General features: G+C 45.7%; 1 long non-coding RNA gene across 1 annotated transcript; it reads right to left on the bottom strand.

Annotated features, from left to right (window-relative positions):
• Nucleotides 1-519: 519 nt before the first annotated feature.
• On the bottom strand, nt 520-2,583 carry LOC123443713. The gene is made up of 3 exons (XR_006630795.1): nt 2,553-2,583; nt 1,593-1,655; nt 520-732 (listed from the first exon to the last, which is right to left on the bottom strand). It is a non-coding gene; the product is annotated as an uncharacterized LOC123443713 (long non-coding RNA).
• Between the last annotated feature and the right edge of the window lie 3,068 nt (nt 2,584-5,651).

Below are 5,651 nucleotides of genomic sequence, written 5' to 3'. Positions count from 1 at the left end.
AGACGGTCAAAAGCTGAGGGTCTCTAATGAACTATAACGACCTTTTTTTGGAATGGTCGAAGACATTTACGACCAAAAAGCATTGAAATTATTTTGGTCGTTGGTTGTCTGCCCAAGCCACATCGGATCCAACGTGGCAAGCTGACGTGGCAAAATTTTGACCAAATGACTTGGTTGTAGATTAGAATCAGCCCGGTCAAGTTTGGCGTTTTAGATGGACCGAGTCCATTAATTCAGCCTTTTTAAGTCATTTTTATCAACTACATGCGCCAAGCCCAACAGTTTAGTTTTATTGGGCCATGGCCTTCTTACAATCCATTGATTTTTATTTTCAGCCATTATATTTTGGAGTTGGTCCCACTAGTCAAATGGGTCCCACTTGTCATAATTTCATACATCACTCCCACATGTAAAAAAAAAATTCAAATTGCTCAATTTATTTTCATTGATTCCTACTAGTCAAGCTTCCATTTCACATTTTTTCAACATACATAATCACTATTTCAAACAGACCGGAACAAAAAAAAATCATCAAATAACATTAAATTAATATATTACAATCTGTTACAATATTACAATTTACATTCTACTATAGTCAAACTGATCAAACAAATCTTTGTTGACTAGGGCTTCACTGCTTTGCACTTGGTTTCACGGCTTCAAACTTCAAATTTCATAGGCCTGGAGCTCGTGTAAAAGAGTGAACATAAATGCTTCCAGCATTAGATTGTACTGAAATGGCAACACTAATGTAAGCATCAAAGCAGATCTAAAAAAGGCAAACAAAATATGAATTATGGTGCACTTAATAAGATGTGATTAGTTTCAATATAGTTTCAATACGTGCTTAAATACATCAGTTTCAATACAATAGGCCAGCTTTATAAGGAAGGAAGAAACACTTCACACATCCATCTAATCAGTTTCAAAATTAGTTCAAACGCAACTGTAATTAGATGAGCATAGAGGTGACCAGGATCATGTAGCATACTTCATGTTCAAATGTGTTGAACCCACAAAGCCAGGCGACTGGGTATTTTAACTGCTTATTAAAACCGGTTACAAGTTGGACAAGAAAATATTAAAAGCAACATTTCCTAATATAACAAGGGAACCATAGTAGCAAGTGTAATTAATAGCCGGTGCTGGGAGTGCTGAAGACAAAACATGCATGATCTAATACATAGGAAAAAGTTTGATTTTCCAAATGTTTTAAAGCATTAGCATGCAAAAAGTTTGATTTTCCAGATCCATTTGCACCAACTGCAAGAAACAGTTAAATCAATGTTAGTGCACCAGCAACACAAAAACTATGCGATGAACTCTAAAGTGGACAGCTATGATACTTACGATAAACTGATACTTCAGTTCAGTACTTAGCCACATGTCATCAGGGAAGACAAAGAATGGAAATCTCTACCATGGAAGCAATAATGAAAAGATGAAACAAAGTACTAGATGAGATAGCAGCTACTTGTACTACTAAAGCATGTGCATGATGTTAGTTAAATTCATCATAACCAGTTGAATCTAGCACCTAATCATCGATCAAGCACCAAACATTATGAAGCAAACACAAACAAGGGGATTACCTCTTCTTGTGGCGCTTTGAGTGGTAGTGATCCTCCTTCACGGCCTCGTCCACGAACAACCGACTGCAGCCACCACGAGAACAAGTAGTAAATAATCAGCAAGAAATAGGGTAGCTACTAGGACAATTGTCCAACAGACTCAAGCTAGATTTGTTGCACCTCAATTCAAAAGTCAACCCTATCAAACACAACCCAGGTACAACATCGATTGATTAATGTAATTACCACGCCATGATCTACATACATCCTTAACTAATCAATGAATTATTGAGTAACTAATTACTAGTAGCATTTTCTTGTGCTGCTGCTAAATTCACCAAATCGAGCTCGCTAGTTTCTGAAACTAAAAAAACGGATCGATCATCGGTCTCAGGCAGAGTAGTCCGAGACGGCGAACGAGTCACAATTCTACTCCCAATAATAGCCTAAATTTACCTCAATCCAACAAGGTTTGGAGCATTCAATTTTCATCGCCTATCAAGATAACCAGGAAAAACATGAAAAAGACAGGAGCCCATATCTGGTACCTAATCGACAAATTTTTATTCTAGATGATCTAGTAATGCTACACGCGGACTGGTAGATATTTATACAGCTATAAGCAATCATGGGAATCGATTAAACTATATGGCAGGTGTAGAACAGGGAGGGGAGAGCCGCAATGTGCTCCACACTTGTACTTCATTTTGGGCTTTGACAAATTAATCCAGAAACTGATTTTCATGCAGAAACACTCTGGAAAGTTACTTGCAACGCATCAGCTACCCAGTAGTAGTCACAACTCCACGGACACTGCCGGTGGAGCTAAACCGATTATAGCTTGGTAGATGAAATTAGCGCACAACAAAGTGCATACGGATTTCAACACAGAATTTCTACCCGGGACTGGACACAATCAAGGCAGATTGAAATGTGCAGTTTACAACAGTTCTTCTCCCCACAAGATAGGAGGGAACGAACCTGGCGTGGATGAGCTTGACGCTGGTCTTCATGCCGGGCCTGGACCAGTTGTAGGCGATGGATCCCGCGATCCCCGTGAGCCATAGCGTCCGTGTGAAACCAACACGACGAGAAAGGGGGTCAGATTCAATTCAATCACACGGCAAGGAACGACGAGAAACAGATAGGAGGAGAAGCTCTGGCGGCGCAACTACGACCCGCAACTGGTGGTCCACAACCCACCCCCGCATCGCCTGCAGTGTCCCCTTCTCCTCCGCCATTCCACCGAGAAGGGAAACGAAAGCTTCTGCTATCAGATTGAGTCCTCCAGTTCCAATCTGTATGCGCCGTGTGCTTCTGCGATAGGGGAGGGCTGGGGGGGGGGGGGGGGGGGGGGGGGTAGAAGTAGAGGGGAAAAGGGTTTGGGGCTCAGTTGGTGGGGGAAATGAGTCTATTGCCGGCACGATACCGCGGTCCGCGATGGCCGATGGAGGAGGAGGCTGCGCCGCCACGAACGTGGCTCGTGGTTTTGGGGGTCGTCGTGGCGGAACCACCACGCGGCGGGGCAGATCGCAGGAGCTCATCAGGTCGTGGAGAGACCACGCGCACCACCGCGGCGGTAGGGGAGGCGGAGGAGGAGGCCAGGCGCGTCGATGATGGGAACGGAGACGGCGGAGTCGTCGGAGGAGGGTTGCTGTGGTCGTGGATCTGGATGTGGATCTGGATCAGAGAGGGAGGGAGATGGTTGGGGGTGGCAGCTCTAGGTGCATGGGGAGAAGGTACGAGAGGATAGGGCTACGTGGGTGAGAGGATATGTAACACTAAAAATAATTTTGAAGTGCTAAAAACATGTGTGTTTGTGAAGCAACTATCAAAATGGCACCACTAAAATTTCCACTCAAGGTATATCATATTTCATGGATTATCACCAGCTTGTATTCATTTTCTTTGGACGATTTTTTTTCATTTTCCAAGTTTCCAAAATAAGTTTTTTTGTGAAGGACTTACCATATATTTGTTGCAAAATTAAAACATATTAATTTTCTAAAATAGTAGGTCATATTTAATGTCCAATTGACCACATGGTTGGGTGTCAAAAGTTTTGATTCATCTCTCGTGAAAAAGACAAATTTCTGTTGATTCAGTTGAAAGGGGGTCAAATTTGAATTGCAGCTCCCTCATAGTTTGCTCATTATTTTTTCCAAAAATCATTTATCGGTGCATAGGTACCTATTTTATCAGAGAAATACCAAATGTTTTCCAAGATTCAACCTCTAGCTAGGAACGGTCATACCCGCCGGTTTGACCGCATTTTGAAATAGGCATGAAAATTTCAAAGAAAATCGAAAAATGGAAAATGTTTTTATTGTGTCATTATATGTGACAAAGTTATTAGGTAAAGTAATAAACTTGTAATATTGCAAAAAGTGTTCTCAGAAATGAGCTACCATGTGTGAAGATTCATGGCTTTCAAGCCAAATGATTGTGACACCCTCGACTTTTGCTACAGTAATGATTGTAATTAGGCTACAGTGATCAATCGCTAATGATGCCACGTCATCGAATTCCCATCTCAGACCCGCGTGGATTCCCGTCTGTCCGGATCGATGATTTGAAAGCAAAGGGAAGCACTTTATCGGTTCATTACAAGTATTAAAAGGATATATATATAAAAGGAAAGTATTAAAGAAATAATAAAGATAAAAGAAAGAAAGAAAACTGAAAGAAAGAAATAATAAAAAGGAAAAAGGTAAAACAAAAAAAAACAAATCAAAAAAAAAACAACCCCCCCCAACCGGCCCAGCTGGGCCAAAAAGGGCCCAACCGGCCAAACCCTAACCCCCCCTGGCGACCAGACCCCCTCCCCTCGCTACTCCCTCCCCCCCCTGGGCGCCGCCGCCAGCCACCCCCCTCGTGGGGGGCCCCACCCCACCCACCGATAGCACACTCCCTCTCTCTCTCGGCCCCCCACCTCACGAGAGCCCCCCACCCCCCCGAGATCCCTCCCCCACGACCCCTCCTCCCCTGCCGAGCCCCCATCTCCCTCCCACGTCGCCTCCACCTCGCCCCTCTCCCTCCCCAGCCGGCGGCCACTCCTCCTCCCGCCGGCAGCCCCCCCGGCGGCCACTCCTCCTCCCACCGGCGGCCTCCTTTCCCCCCCCCACGGCCACCTCCTCCACCGAGCCGCCCCACCCCACGGCCCCCTCCCTCCCGCGGCGACCCCTCCCCTCATCCTCCCCCCGGCGGCCCCTCATCCTCCCGGCCGGCGAGCCGCCCGCCCCTCGGCCTCCACCCCGCCGGCAGGGGGCCCCGGCTGCCTCGGCCTCCACCTCGGCCGGCCTCCCTCGGCCCCTTCACCACGCCGGCGAGCCCCTCCCCCACCGGGCCTCCCCTACGTCATCACCTCGCCGGATCCGGCCGGTTCCCCCCTCGCCGGCGCGTCACCATCGTCACCGTCACCGCCTCCACGCCGTCTCCACCGTCACCTTCGTGCGAACTCCGGCTTCACCGGGCCGTCACGTCACCGTCGGTGAGCCCCTCCTCGGGCTCCTCCCACCTTGTCGTTCTCCTCGACGTCCCGGTTCCGTTCCGGCAAACGGGGCCTCGATCCGTCGACGGTGGACTCCGGTAGGAGGATTTGTAGTTTGTGTTCTTCTAGGTGGAGTTAGAGAGAGTTCTCTGCCTCTGTTAACAGAGAGATATGAGTGTTGAGAGTTTTGAGAGAAAAAAATAAAAAGCATAAGTGGTGTATTAGATGCGTATGTATGTATGTATGTATGAGATGTGATGTATGTATTTGTGTATTTGGATATTTAAAGAAATACGGTATTTGCACGGTTAGGTACCTAATAATAAAATAGGAAAAAAACCTTAGGTCACTTACCGGTGGGGCCAATGCACCCGGGTCTATGACAGGGAGGCCCCAAGCGATAGTTGATATAAATTAGAAAAATAATGTTTTTATTAAATAAATAAATAAATAGATATATTTAGTTAAATTAATTAATTAGAATAATTAGAGTATGACTCGCGGGTCCCCCACTAAATTAATCTGATTAATTAATAATTAATCTTAATAAAAACTTGTGCCTATGACGTTCGGGACCCGCTGGTCAGTTG

The sequence above is a fragment of the Hordeum vulgare genome, chromosome 3H (assembly GCF_904849725.1).
Source record: "Hordeum vulgare subsp. vulgare chromosome 3H, MorexV3_pseudomolecules_assembly, whole genome shotgun sequence".
Classification (NCBI taxonomy): domain Eukaryota; kingdom Viridiplantae; phylum Streptophyta; class Magnoliopsida; order Poales; family Poaceae; genus Hordeum; species Hordeum vulgare.
This window is presented reverse-complemented; position numbering and strand designations above follow the sequence as displayed.